Source organism: Amblyomma maculatum, chromosome 2 (genome assembly GCF_055883805.1).
Source record: "Amblyomma maculatum isolate TAMU_Amacu chromosome 2, ASM5588380v1, whole genome shotgun sequence".
Lineage (NCBI taxonomy): Eukaryota > Metazoa > Arthropoda > Arachnida > Ixodida > Ixodidae > Amblyomma > Amblyomma maculatum.
In genome coordinates, this window is record NC_139345.1 from 23,149,269 (window position 1) to 23,165,439 (window position 16,171).

The window sequence follows — 16,171 nt, forward strand, 5'->3', positions numbered from 1 at the left end:
GCCTTCAACAATTTGGTAATATGTAGGCTTGCGTTGCGTCTCCGGAAGACTTCTTTCCGACGCTTGCCCGGGAGGCCCTTAAGTCGGTGGCCCTGGGCGGCTGGCCGTATGACCATGACGTTGACGCCGACGCGGTGTCCGTCTCGACGACGCTTGGCCGCATGGTTATTGCGTACGACTTGGACCCGGTTTTTGGACTGACCCTGGCTCCGGACCCAGCGTCGGCGTCTGGCATGATGGTCGTCTTCGCCCTATCCGGCCCAGATCCCGTGCTCAACGAGGGCATTGAAGAAGGGAGAGAGTACGGCTTCGTTCGACAGGTACTATTTCTAAACTGAAATCGGGCCGTAGATACAAAGGACCTATAGAATATATGCGGTACGAAAAGGCGATAAAAAGCAAGGATCTCAAACGGCATTATGCTCTTTTCTTTCTTCCGTCCTCTTCAACCATTTCTGTGATCTGATGATGCCTACGGCTAGAAAAAATCTATGCTGAGATCTATTTTAGTTTTTATCTCTTTTGAGCATATCCTGTAAAAAGAGAGGTAAACTCCGAGCACGCAGCGTACATCCATCGACCACCGAGAGAAACGACGTACATAGCGCTACCCCATCACATCTTTAATTTCTAAACACACATTTAAAATATAACAATTGTGAAAATTAAACATGCAGATAGTAGTATTGGAGTGCATAAAAGTCATCATCATCAACCTGACTATACCCACTGCAGGGCGAAGGCCTCTCCCATATTTCTCCACTTAACCCGGTCCTGTGCTAGCTGCATCCGCCTGACCTCTGCGAACTTCTCAATCTCATCAGCTCACCTAACTTTCTGCCGCCCCCTGCTACGCTTAAAAAAAGTCTTTTTGCTTGTACCTTACAAAGGGTGCTGTTGTACATTGTCACAAACCTCCGCCTTTACGGTTACCCGTCGTCCCTCTATGAGGTTTGATAACACATTTAAAAGTTAGGCCGGTCAACCCGTGAAGTACGTGCGTCGGTGTGAGATTAGGGAATAGGTTCAACGAGGTCACTTCCTTTTACAAACAATTGAATATTTATAGATAGTAGTACAAATTACACTGCATAATAGTAAAGTACAATTAAAAATAAAACTCCACGACAAGATTGTGATAAAAAATGACTCGGTAAATGACAAGAGAAAAACCCGACAATGAACAAAACACTGCGTTAAAAGATGACTATAAGGATAACAAAGCAAGTATTCCAGATATATTAAGTATGGGCAAGGGTGACATAGAAAACACAGCGTAAAAATATTACTAAGTCAGGTAAAGTTTAAAAAAGGCGAAACAATGTTCGATTAAACAAGTCTGTGGCAAAAAGCAATGGCTGTCTTGTTAGCTGAGGCGTCGAAAGCTGGATTGGTCGGTATGCGGCGGCCGTACAGATGACGAGAACGATACGTCGATCGCGGGCCCGGTGAAATACAAGGCGCTTTCCCAGAGCGGCCGCGAGAGAGTCCCGGAAGACTGAACCTTCCCAGAGCGCACTGCCGCGGGCGTGCTGCGGTATGCGTTTGTATACTCTCGGCTGGCTACGCAGTGCCCGCGTCACGCGGTCGCGGCCCCGCCGTCATGTCGAAGCCTGCTCAGAGGAGCAGCGATGTCCCGTGAGTTTCGCTCTATATCTGAGACAGAAGATCCCGCAACTTCCGCTGTATAGGTGAGGCAGCTTGTGACATACATTCATTGCGTTCAGCACTCCTGCAGGCTAATCGTTGTCCTCATCTACTTTCTTTCCGAGCCAGACCCTTTTCTGCACTAAATGTTGCGCATGCACTCGTGAAATTAAAGCTGTTCGAAGTTGCTTTGAGCTTGGTCAAAAGTTATTCACCACTCTATGCGTTTTCCGAAGCTCCCAAAGTTTAGATATGAGGTCTGTACTGGCGTTCATTTGCAGCCTTTCGCCTGCTCGTGTTGCAGGCCTATGACACTATCGTGGAGGCCATTGGAGAAAAGTCTGTGTACGACCCTATTGAGACAGACGTACAGCTGGCTATGGTGTCCACGCAGACTGCGCCACTGACCAGCAGAGCGCTGAAGCTGAAGAACTGTACCAGGTACAAGGACTGTCCGTTTGACGTTCTATTTATGCGTTTATCTAACCAAGTTGAGGTTATCTCTGAACGGTTCTGGGAGCATGAAATTTCAACTCGTTATATTATAGTATTCGCGGTCGCAGTGAAAACCAAGTGAATATTTGCTGTCGCACGCACTTTAGCTGTCTGAAAGAACTGCGAGCGGCCGTCATATATTCGTAGGACAAGAAGACGGCAGCGATGTAACAAAGCAGCCTATGATACAACTGACAATGCTAGGGGTAGAGAAACTCAGCAACACGAAGTTCATCGCGGCTAATAAATATGCAAACGCACAACAGAAAAGAATATGCGAAGACAAAGAATATGAATGTAACACACAGGACGCACGAGTACAGATGTGAGCGGCCTTGTCCAGAGGTGGTTATTGGTGCGCTGTGAATGCAGGCAGCGCCACCTGAAATTGGGAACGGAGTTTGAAACAGGTTCGCTGGCGTCGTTTGCTGAGGTCATGGCGTGTGGCGCACCTCCGTATATGTATTAGGCACGTATACCCCACGTTGGAGGCCATTTTGTGATGCATGTAGCACGACCAAAGGCTGAAATATTATTGGGACGCCCAGAAATGGAGATAAGAGAAGATGAGGTCGATGAAGAAGCGGCTCGTGCTGGGACTCGCAAGTGGACATAGCTGCGTCTTCGACGTCTGTTCTGCGTCAATTAGAACCTCGCTCGTAACATCTTGATGAAGGTGCTGGGTGTCGATCCCCGTACCTCTCGTATATCTAATCATCTTATCAACACCTGCTCCAGCTTGCACTGTTAAAGCTGTGCTCTACACCACAAAATGGCGCCCGTGACGTCACTTGAACGCCTCCTGAAACTAGTGAAGCAAAAACGAATAAATGAAGGCGACCGCGAGTTAAGGCCGTGCGCTGTTTCGAAATCCGCTTGGAAGTAATGTCAATGGCACCAGCATTATCAGCGCTACCAACATCGAACCACTTTATACCTGTGTCGCTTTCATACCGACTACTCATGTTCTATATACCTTCCTTTCTCCCATTTCAATAATTCAACTTGTGTTTTATTAGCAGGAATCGGTCTTAACTTGTTTGATAAACTTGAATAGATGCGCCTTTCTTTCCAGGAGGGTCATTCAAAGGATCGACAACGACACGTGCAGCCCTTGGCAGTTTGTCTTGGCTTCATTTCGGTTTCAGCTTCACTGAAACCAGTTATAACTAATTAGGTTATACTTTCACGGGCCCAATATGCGCGTTGTGTTTTGCTCACCACGTATATAAAAGACGAGACGATCGCCAGCCTCGGTGCGCTTATGAAAACCCGTAGATATGACCCATCGCTTGCGAGCTAGACCTCACCTGCCGCATAAACAAGCAACGTGGGAACATCACAAGCGTCTGTGCTACCGTTGCGTCGAGAACTTACAGGCATCTGAAGCCGGAGAGCAGAGGACGTCTATGTATTTGTGCTAGGTGACAGCTATGTTGAGTTCCGCAAAAAGGGTTGAATTGCGCTGTATCGCTCCGTGAGGCATTGACTTCACGCCCCAGGACGAACCTGCTGATTTATATACTTGAAATGCAATGCAGGTTTTTTCGGTCTACTAATTTAGGCCCGGAAAACTGCAACGTAAGCTTGTATTTACAAGCGCAGACGTATCACGTTCACTGTGTAAAGCAAGGTGCATTGAGTTTTCTGGCCTGCTAGAGCTTACCTATATTATGTGCAGTCTTAAATATAGGCTAATTTTGGTTTCTGACAGCAGTCTAGCAGTTCTGCTGGCAGCAGCTTAATGTCGCGTGAATAATCATGCATTAGACCATAACTTGTAACAATAGGAGGAGATCAAATTGACCAGCAAATCATAAAAGAGTGATAGCATACCTGCAATTCAGCAGATCCATGCAGTCCGCTATGCCTCAGTCGTTCTGATCTTGCATACAGGCAACTCTGAGGTTTTCGCCCCTTCACATAGACTGGCTCAGCACTGATCCCGTGTTTTGGACATTATTTTACTCTTTAGTAGCCTACGAGCAATAAAAGGGGTGATGTGCAGTGACAAGCTTAGTTGCTTAATGCATCATTCAGCCAGAATTTCCGAACTGAGAGCTGTGCTGTCCGCGTCGCCCAAATGGGTCGTTGAAGGCCAAGATACGGCCAAAGCCACCCCTTTGCAGCCTACGCTGTACTAAGGAGTGTGCGAGCACCAGCGGCCGCCCGAGCAGAGAGCCGCGATTTCCTTCTAAATTGCAGGTGACAGGCGCAGCCATATCAGTGCAACGCGTAATGGTGACCCTTAGAAGCAGTCAGGGTGTATGAGCTTGTAGACAATGCAAAGAGCCTCTGTAGTTGTTTTGGAAACTCCATAAATGTCAGAAATGTACCTGTATGCAAAAACGTTCAGCGTCGACATGCCATTCTGCATTACCAAGCAACTCTGGGGGTTGATCTTTCAGAAACGTGGTCTTCGGTGCAGTAGATGGGCAGAGTGTAAGAGTCTGTTACTAGAGTATTACGAGATGCCCTTAAGACACGCTTACGGACCTAAGTGGGCCCGTTTTTGGGATTACTCCTTTACGGAGGTGCTGCTGACACTGGAGCATTGGTGTAAGGTTAAAAATGAAAGATAAATTAGGAGCGCACTTACACTTCGCCTGGAAAGCAAACGTGATGGAGAGCGTTCGTCTATCTACTTTTTGCCTATAACGGACTAAGACGCAATGACTCAGCACTTTCTGTACGATGGCCTAGGGCTATGATTAACTGCAAGACGATGACTCGGCATTTTGCTTTTTAGTTAGAACGGACTACGACGCAGTGGCTCAACACTTTGTTATATATAGGTCTTAATTTTTATTTTAATCAATTTAATTACTTCTGGCTTATTTCTGAAATATTAGTAAATTATTTTTAAATTGTTTAACCACCACCAAGAACCCATGACACTTCTAATTTATTACCTAGCACTTATCAATAATTTAAAGCCCTCCATTTTTCTTGACATGTTCCGGAGACTTCCAACAACTCCTGACAACACACGATAAGAAACTAGGCACGGCGACGGACCAGCTGTATGCACTTCGCGTAAAACTCCTTGGAAGGCACCCCCTTCAGCAACAGCAAAAATTTCTTATTTCTCTCCTTTAAGTGATACAGCGGTGCAGACAGATGTCATGCACTCACCATTATCTATTCACCTTATTTCACTCACCATTTGTGATGACACCGTGATGTGATGTTCTGATATGATTGATGACACTTGCATAAAAAGCGAGCGGAGCGTGGACGCACTCTGCGGCTCTGCGTAAAGATGATTCAGCCATGGTTGAAACCGTCTCCACATAATGAGTGGAGCAATTAATTTTATTTTATTTCTGAATATGAAGAAAATCGGTGGAAGAGCTCCCACAGCTTGGAGAGTGGCTTTTCTGGGATAAAGTGTTCGGCGAACTAGGACCTAGCGCGAGGGGCAGCAGCATCGCGGTCAACGAGACCGACGTGCTGCTTCCGGACCCAGCGCTCTTTGAGAGGCTGAACGAGACAAGGCTGCTGAGTTCCAGAGGCTCCAAGTCCAAGATGGCCAACTACTTAGGCTTTCGGCTGCTGCTGCTGCTCTCCCCCTTTGGCACCGGGGCCGATGATAAGAACGCGCCCGCCAGCCTGGCCTACGCGATACACCGAAACTACCCGACCAGTTTGCACGACTACCAGGTACGCAGCCTAAACCTAAGGCCAAAGACTATAGCGAAAGATTACTTTCTAGAACGATGTGGAGCAATAATACAACGCTACAAAAGTACCCAGCCGCTCTAACACTTAATAACACTTCAGGAAATTGAGTGTGTTTTGCAGGAGGGGACGGACGTGAAGAAAAGCGATCTCTAAATAAAGGCCACCGAAGAATTATCGGGAGTGGCTTTCGTTGCGGTGAAGGCAAGACCGTCTAATCTAAGACCTTGGCACGCCGTACAGGACTGCTCCGGTTGATTTCGGTCACCTGGCGTTACAGCGCCCTCCATAGTCTGAGCCGCTTTGAGACGTTAAACCCTACAAGCCAAATTGACCGAAACTTTGGTATCTCAGCCTTATCGCCTGGGCAGAAACGTGAAAAGGCATGGGCTTGTGCCCAATGCTTAATTTTCACATGCTCTGAGTATTTAGCGCCCTAATGTACAACTTTTGTAAATGTGCATTGCACTATCGCTATTGAAGTTGAGATATGTCTTCTCGAATCCTTAAAGGTATAAGCGAAGAAATAAAGACGGTAGTAACGAGCACAAGCGTTCTGAAATTCTATAAGTTCGCAAACTACACTCGTGTAGTCGGAAAAATAAGCTCATTCTGGTATAGCTATTGCACAAACGAAAATACATTATGTTCTGCAACAAGTTGCGCTGAAGAGTGCAGATATTTGCCGTAACGATAGAAGAAAAAAAAAAACATTCCTCGCCATAAACTCAGGTCCTTCTCCTGCGTGCTCTTTCCCCACATAATGACATTTATCAAATACTTTTTTTTTATGTTCTGTTTTACTAGTCGGCTCATTACTGGCAGTAAGGGGCCGGTGACTCAAGTTCGTGCTGCCTACAGCAATCGAGCAATGATTGCAGCAAATATAAAGCGTACGCTTCTCTGCGTTCGTTCCTAAGTCCCTCTGGACGAAGAAAGGGGTGTGAAAATGAGTGAAGGTCCTCAGTGCTTTGCGTGCTTCCCTTTTCAGGCCTGCCTGAGGCTCGTGAACCAGTTCGAGCCTGTCGTGGCCATGCGTCGGCTCCACGGCTACTGGAAGGAGAGGCTCGTCAATCCGGACAACCTGGTTCAGATGGTCGCCTTGCTGAAGGCTGAGCTGAACGTCTGCCTCAAGACGAGCTCGTTATTCTTCACGTCGTCAACGAATGCTGTCGCAAGAATTCTGCTCGAGTTCCTTAGCGGTCTCTCTTGGCAGGTAACGATGCGATGGAACTTTTTTCGTGCTTCACAACGAAACCAAACCAAGTCGCATGTCCTTTCAGTGAAAGGTTAAGAAAATTCCGCAGCTTTACGTATGTCACGCAGTTTTATTGCAAAAGCAATACTACGACAGCTTAAGTGAGACCTCGGGTGGCCGCAGCTATGCTGTGAAGAGGTGTAGCTACGGTATCCTCATAAAAACATCAGCCTGCCATGACATTTGAATTCACGTTACCCCTATGCCTTTGGCAGGAGCTGCCAACTCTGGTCGCTCCTTTCATATGGGAGGGTGACATCAGAATCAGCCTGCCAGAACCGTTTGCATTCTCATTACCCCTAGGACACGCAGGCACGTTCATACGGCTTGGTTGAAGCGTGACAATATATTTTGGCTGGTAGCTTACGCTCTCGCGTTTAAGTGCCCCCAATAATGTAGCACCTTAAACTGATAGGGCGTGATAGGGGAATAATGTAGAAGGTAGAAGCTTCCGCCGTTGCTTTCGCAATTCAACTAGGGTTAACCAAAGCTAAACCACAACTATTTTTTTTAAATAGCTGAGGTATTAGCAAAGTGTAGTTTCACGTAATGAAAACAGCGCTTTTGTGATTCTTTTAATCGCCCTCAACTTCCGATTCGCATCTAAATTGGCCCACAATGTCTTTAACAGCTGTTCTTTTATAAGGTTGTGTTAATTGAGTCTTACTTTCTCACGGATATGAAACAGCACGGACCTGTGGCCAATGCTTATTTTTCGCAAGATCTGTTCTCTACAGCGCTCGAATGTACTATTTGTGAAAATGTGCATTGCACTATGCTGGACAGCTAAAATATGTACGAGGCAGAACAACGGGAGAATAATCTCGCTAAGGAGATAATCTGTTGTTCACCGCATGGAACTAGAACTTAATACATATAAAAGTTTACACAGAAAATAATCCCCCCCCCCCCCCCCCCAGGTCCTCAATCCGGAGCTGATGGAACACACCTGGACTTTCGAACGCTTATCGGCCGCGTATGAACAGCTGAACGTGACAGATCCGAAGTCCATGATCGCCTTCCTCCAGTCGGCGGTGCAATCCAGGCGGGACGCTGCAAGCGACCTCTCTGCAGTCCAGTGGAAAGGCGGATTTCTCAGCACTGCAGCCAATCTCGCCCACCCTTACAAAGTTCTCGAGGTTCCACTCCCGGTTTTTAACCTGGAAAGGACCCTGGGTGGCTCCGTCCGGCACCTCCAATTGGCCCGCATAGGTCCACGAATCTATTACGCCATCTATAAAGCGCTGTACTTTGTCAGTGGCAACCTGGCCCTGGAAAACATGACATGGAACCCTTTGCGGTACTTTGACACCGCGGCCGACTGCCTGTGGGATCAATATAAGTCTGTGTCCCGTAGGGCAAGTAACGCTACCTCGCCGCCACCACAATATGGAAGTCGAACACGTGACCTGGACGACTTGTTGAACGCTTTGGCGCTTGGCAGCAGCCTGGACGCGTACGCCTTTTTCGTAGCAGCGAAGAAAAAGCTTTACAGGTTCAAAGGGAGCGAAGATCTAGACGTCACGAAGTTGTTCTTTGTGGAGTATGCGAGGAACTTGTGTGAAAGCCGGGATCTCAGTCCTGGTGGCGCCCGAAACCGCGCGAGGACTTCGGAAGCTACGAAACTTTCTCGACGTCATGCCTGGTACCGAGTCAACGGACCTCTGATGAACTTGAAGGAGTTCTCGAAAGCTTTTGCGTGTCCTCCGGGATCCATCATGAATCCGTCGTACAAGTGCCCTTTGATCCGAAAGCACCACTGAGAAGGGGTTACATATGCTTCCTTTTCTTTCACATGCTGGTGCTTTTTTGATAGCGAGTTTTATAAACTGTATTGCAAATGACTGCGAGACCTAGCTTGGCCGTGCCCTCGTTAGTATTGTCGGAAACAAAAATAGTGCATTTCTTTTCTTTGCAGTGTACATGTCCAATTAAAGCAACCACAAACTGCTAATCATTATTTATCCTTCAGCAAAACCTTGCCCATTTGTCGTTTCTGGTCGAAAGTGTGCATTCATTTTGCCGCTGGGTCACATTTCCTCTTTTTTCACGCGGAAAAAATTTCCTGCAAAGCACTGATTTAAATTTGAAGCCTTACTACATTCACAACAAAGCCAGAGACCATTCTAACACTCTGATACTCCATAAGGATGGTATAAAATTTGGGGGGTGTTCAACGAAGGCTGATAGCCTAAACAGGTTTCTTTTGTTGCAAATTTTATAAAAATTCAGCTCTGAAATTTTAACGATGTGATCATTCTTCCCCCTCTGAGCATAGTTACTCGTTCTGTTTAGTGCGCGTACAGGCGCTTTTTCCAGATGCAATTCCGGAGAACATGAGTTCTTACACATTTGTCTTCTAGCCATCAAACATAAGCTTCGTCAAGTAGCGCACTGCTGGTTGCCTGGAAGCGCACCAAACCTCGCTCGGCATATTGACTTAAATTAAATTGGCTTTACAGGAAAGGGAAGGCGCAATGTCAATTTTCAGTGGGTTAACTGAGCGGAAGTGAAGTGGAAAGAGGCAGAGGAGCCGTAGTAGATGGCTACGGGGTAATTTCGATCAGTTGGGAATCTTTAATGTGCACTGACATCGCACAGCACAAGCTAGGACGCCTCCCAATTTCTTCTCCATCGAAAAGCAGCCGCCGGAGGCAAAGCGGAGAGGCGCCCGTGTGCGATGTCAGTGGTGGTGGTGGTGGTGACTATGGTTTATTTTTGGGGAGGGGGTACTGGTCACGTCTTATGTTAGCCATCTTTGTGGCATCACTCTTGGTGACCAGGGGGAAGGATGTCAGTGTACGTTAAAGATCCCCAGGTGGCCGATACTATGCTGTGGCTCTCTCTCCCCACGGTTCCTCTGTCTCTCTTTTCACTTTCACTCCCACCTATTTCCTTCCCTTACGGTATGGTGAAATTACTCCAGAGCCCTCCACTACGGCTCCTCTTTCTCTATTTCCACTTTCCCACCTCCCTCCCTTCCCTTACGGCGCGGTTGTGGTGTCCACAGAAAACGAGACAGTTACCGCGCCTTTCCCTTCCTATAAATCAACCAATCAATTAACAATTAGGAAACAGGAAATTCATATACCCCCCCCCCAAAAAAAAAAAAAAGGGAAAGACACACTACGTATAAAAGTATTCGGCTTCCTGAGATAAATAGCAGGCTCCGCTCCTATAGTGGTAACGGGTGATTTTAATGCGCCACACGTAGACTGGGGATATAATAGGAACACTCGCAAGGGCACCAGCCTATCAGTACATTCAGCAAAATAGGTGCACCCTAGTCACTGACAGTACACTAGCCACACGCATTGGCAACAGTGTGAGCAGAAATACCAGCCCAGACCTTACTTTTACTAAGAACGTCCGTCAGGCTAACTGGACTCACACGGGAATCAACCTCGGCAGCGATCATTACATCCTAACAGTTACGCTGCCGTCTGCTAGTTTACGGCCTCAGTTTCACCTTAAACCTATTGTAGACTGGGACAAGTTCCGCAAAATTAGAGACCAAAACCCGGCACAAGAAATTCATGACTATATGGACTGGGCTTCTAAGCTCCTACGAGATGTATCCCTTAGCGAAACATTGGCCCCGGCAGAACATATTGGCGATCCAGTTGAAAACAGACTACTCCACCTCTGGGAGGCCTATCAGAATTTAGAGAAACGATGGCTCAGGCAAAAACATAATCGCAAATTAAAGCGGAAAATGGCGCAAACGCTCCAGCTCATCACCGAACACGCGGCCGAGCTCTCGTCACAGCAATGGAATCAGATATGTAATCGATTAGACGGCACTCTACACATGAAGAACTCGTGGTCCCTCCTCCGCCATATGCTAAACCCATGTTCCTCACGGTCAGAAAATAATAAACAAATCACCAAACTACTGCACGAGGCGGAGAAACAGGGGCAAGACGTTGAAGCAGCTCTTAAAGCCACATACTTCCCCAACCTAAAGCAGGAACCATTACCGGCTTACAAAGGAACCCCCAATTCAGACTTGGACGCTCCCATCACAGAGGCGGAGGTATGGGCTGCCCTGGGTAGGCTCCGCACCACGTCCGCACCAGGTCTTGATGGAGTAACTAACAAAGCGCTACGAAATTTAGACGCCAAATCATTAGCCTCTCGCACTAGGTACATGAATCAACACTGGGACCAGGGCACGCTGCCCCCGGAATGGAAATCAGCCAAGGTAACTTTCATACCAAAACCTAACAAACCTTTAGACCTTAAGAATCTGAGACCAATCTCTCTCACCTCCTGCACAGGTAAAGTCATGGAGCACGTAATCCTAAATCGACTTAACCGATACATGGAGCAAAACCAGCTCTTCCCCACCACCATGCTCAGCTTCCGCGCGGGCCTGTCAACTCAAGGCGTCATGTTATAACTTAAGGAGGATGTGCTCAATCCCGTTTTCCCTCACATCACCAGAGCTATACTTGCATTGGACCTGACGAAGGCCTTTGATAATGTTGCCCACTCCTCCATTTTACAATCACTGAGCGACCTAAACGTGGGCTCTCGCACGCATGACTATATTGCTGCCTTTCTCAGCAACCGATCCGTCTGCCTACAATTAGGCACAGTAAAAACTTGCCCTTTCACGCCAGGCAGTAAGGGAACGCCCCAGGGAGCAGTTTTGTCCCCATTTCTATTTAACATTACTCTTATCCCGTTAGCGAGGAATCTTGACAAAATTCCTTCCATCTACCACTACTTGTATGCGGATGACATCACCATCTGGGTCAATACCGGCAACCATGGCGAAATAGAATCCAAACTTCAGCTGGCCGCTGACACTGTTGCTACGCATGCAAGCAGCATTGGTCTAAGCTGCTCGGCAGCTAAATCTGAGCTCATAGTCATGGACCTAAAAGAACGGAACCCCCCCTAATATTCAAGTCACATTAAACGACACCCCCATCCGCAGGGTCAGTAGAATCAAAATTTTAGGTCTCAGTATCTCTGACAACGGCTCCAACGCCGAGACCATAAAATTAATTCGTGCTGCCATTTTGAATACAGCCTCACTAATTAAGCGTATCGCCAATCGCCATCGCGGCATGAGGGAAGCAGACACACGTCGCCTCATTCAAGCATTTTGCCTATGCAGGATCACCTACTCCATCCCTTACCTCTACCTCACACCCACGGGGACCGAGCAACTCAACAGGCTTATCCGCACAGCTTACAAAAGCGCTCTCCTCCTCCGTAAATCAACGCCTACTGAAAAACTACTTCAACTAGGGGTTCACAACACCTTGGGAGAGCTGGTAGAAGCTCACCTCATTAGTCAGTACCACAGACTCTCACATACCGAAACCGGCCAAATTCTTCTGCGCCGAATTGGGATAAACCTACCCGGTCATACCTCGGCCACACGCAATCCTCCCACCGCTGTTAGCAACAATCTTTACATTCAGCCACTTCCCAAAAATACCCACCCGGAGCATAATCGTGAGAGACGAAAAGCTAGAGCCAAGACTTTGCACAAGCACTACCCTCCTGGCGCTCCGGCAGTTTACGTAGACGCGGCCGAATATTCAAACCGACCAGCTTTCGCATTAGCCGTCGTGGATGGATTCCACAACACGATAGTCAGTGCGTCCATTCCAAATTTGCAGGATTCCCTGCAAGCTGAAGAAGCAGCAATTGCCCTAGCAATCACACACTCCTCTGCGGAGTATATCTTCTCAGACTCCAAAACAGCAATTAGTAATTATGCCCATCGCAAAATCCACTCCCCGGCCGCAAACATTCTAGCATCATCCCCTCCACCGAATCACCTCATCACCCTCCTCTGGGTCCCTGCGCACAGCGAACACCCAGGCAACACGGCTGCTCACTCCCAAGCCCGAGCACTCGTCAACCGGGCTGAGAACGACCTGGTGCCTTCGTCTCGCAGTGCCAGAGATCGGCTTCTTAATTACCACGACCTCGCCGTATTTTATAGAAATTCCCGCCTGCTGTACCCTCCTCCGCATAAATCTCTTCCCAAAAGCGGCCAGGCTTTCTGACGCAGACTTCAGACGGCCACAGTCGTGACCCCTTTCCTTCTCTCTGTTATAAACCGTGGCGAAACCTCTCCTCACTGCCACTTGTGTCCTAGCACCAGAGCCGACTTTACTCACGTCTTCCTGAACTGCCCGAACAAACCCAAGCCCCCGTGGCAAGGGCCAAGACACCAGGAGCGATGGGAGGCTGCTCTGCGCAGCTCGCTGCCGGAGGTACAGCTTCTGACAGTGAGCTGTGCCCGAGGGGTCGTCGAAGCACAAAAGTGCCCGGCCATCTAGAGCGGCCTGAGGGCCCATCGTCGTCCTGCTCCCTCGCTTCCCTTTACCCCCCTCACCAGGTTCTTTTTTGAATCATTAAAGTTGTAACCTACCTACCTATCCTTTGTTCAAGGCTTAACATAACGAATAGGCACCGCCAACAAGAAATTTCCGAGAATCATCCAACTATTTATACCACAGACTCTGTTCCCAGCTAACATATGAAAATTGAAAGTCAAGAAAAATGCTTTCCTTGAATGAAGCTTATGACAGCAGCTGCAAAACCAGAAGACTTTGCCACGAGCCTTCCTAACCATTGTCATTGGTCTTTCCTCTTCACAGAGTGAACAATCTTCTCTTAAGTGTACTCTAAATGCAGCACTTTCTGATCGAATATGCGTCCAGCCAGTCATCCCAGGTTGAACCACACCAACTCGCTAGTGCTCATTACGACGCGGATTTGATAACTAGCGCGCTTCAGTGAGCTGCAGTCTTCAATACCTCTCGCAGCCGATCTTTAAAAGCCTTGTAAATAGAAACGTCAGAAGACTGGTCTCCCATCCTGCCAGGTATGACGTCGGTACCAGATTTCAAAAGCGCAGCTTTTACTTCGTCGCTGAGGTCTCCGCGGTAGGAATCGAGGACGGCGAGAAACGCAAGGGCGTGGTTTTTAGCGCTACCTTATACGTTCATCTTCGTTTTCGGATAAGCTGGCACTAATTGTTATGCCACTCTGTCCCGCACACTATGGCTTGAGTGACTTCTCTCACCCACTCTGCACGCTTCCTATCTCTTAATGTTACCCCTACCATTTTTCGTTCCATAGCCCTCTGGGTTGTCCTCAACTTAAGTAGAACATCTCCTGGTTAGCCTCCACGTTTCAGCCCCATAGGTGAGTGCAGGTAAGATGCAACTGTTGTATACTTTCCTCTTGAGCGATACCGGTAAGCTGCTAGTCAATCTGCGAATGCTTGCCAAATGCGCTCCATCCCAATCTTATTCTTATTTCCTTTTCATGGTCCAGATCTGCGGTTACTACCTGTCCTAAGTAGACATATTTGCCTACTACTTCCAGTACTTCGCTACCTAATGTAAACTGCTGTTCCTTCCCGAGGCTCTTAAACATTACCTTAGTCTTCTGCATATTGATTTTCATGCCTACCTTTCTACTATTCCTGTCTACGTCATCAATCATTATTTGAAGTTCATCGCCTGAGTTACTTAGGAAGGCAATGTCATCAGCAAATCGCAGATTACTGAGGTATTCTCCATCTACCCTTATCCCTAACTGCTCCCATTCCAAATCTCTGAATACTTCCTCTAAGCAAGCTGTGAATCGTACTGGAGAGATTGTGTCTCCTTGCCTAACTCCTTTCTTTATGGGAATTTTGTTACTTTCTTTATGCAGATGGTTGCTGTGCAGCCACTATAAATACCTTCCAGCACTTTCACGTACGGCTCGTCTACCCCCTGATTTCGCAATGCCTGCATCACCGCCGAGGTTTCAACTGAGTCAAATGCTTTTTCGTAATCAATGAATCCTATGTATAAGGGCTGGTTATATTCTGAGCATTTTTCTATCACCTGGTTGATGGCATGGATATCATCGATAGTAGAGTACCGTTTCCGAAAACCTGCTTGATCCTTTGCTTGATTGCAGACTAAGGTTGTCCTGATTCTATTAGCGATTACCTTAGTAAATACCTTATACGTAACAGACAGTAAGATGATTGGTCTGTAATTTTTAAGGTCCTTAGAGTCCCCTTTCTTATGAATGAGGATGTTTGTATTCTTCCATGGTTCTGGTACAGTCGACACCAGGCACTGTGTATACAGGGTGGCCAGTTTTTCTAGTGCGATATCCCCCCCGTCCTTCAACAAATCTGTAGTTATCTGATCTCCTCCAGCTGATTTCCCCCTTTTCATAGTTTCTAATGCTTTCTTGACCTAGTCCTTCGTCACTGGTGGAATTCGTCTGACTGTAGAGATCCTACCTGTTTTGGCATGGTGCGCTCACAGCGTCATTTGCATCTCTGTCTCCGATCTTCCAGAGAAACTGATCTCGTGTTTCTTTGCGAGCATGTGCAATATTTGCTTCTCACAGGGCAAACCAAATTTCCTTTCTTTGCCTGAGCGATAAAGCCCGTAGCCCGAGGGAGCAAAACGGGCTACGCTGTGGTTATATATCGCACTTTATAAATGTACCTTTCGAACATGTTTACAGAAATGCTGGTAAACGCAGCACAAACAGGATGCATATAGAAACGGGCCAGGTGCGTCTCATTACGAGCCAGGTGGTCCCAGTTACTCGAGATATTTGAGACCTGCAGCTTGACCCCTGCAGCGGATGCAGTTAAGTTTCTGCGGACGATTTTATCCGGCGTGAGGGAGAACCGCATCGGAATCATGCTTACATTTTGCATGAGTACGCATGAGTACTTGGGGTAAATTTCTGTAGAGTTTATGGCTTGTTGGAGAGAATCTAGCAAAAATGGAACAAACCGGTTCGTACGATGTGACTGCGTTGAATCGAAAAAAAAACCGTAAAAGTGACGGCAATTTTCTCACAGAAAAACTTTGCACAAAGCTTACAGTTTATATATATAATAGCAATAAAAAGTAAAATCAATTTTGGCCCTCACGTGACACAGCAAGCGGTGGCATTTAGCATCAGTTTCTGCCTGCGGTTGTGATTGCAGTTGCGGTTTCTGCCTGTTGAGACGACTGAGGGAAGTGCTACGAAAGAACGCGGAACATTCGGACCACTTCGCTCTGCGGACGAGTACGAGTACCGGTCCCCACT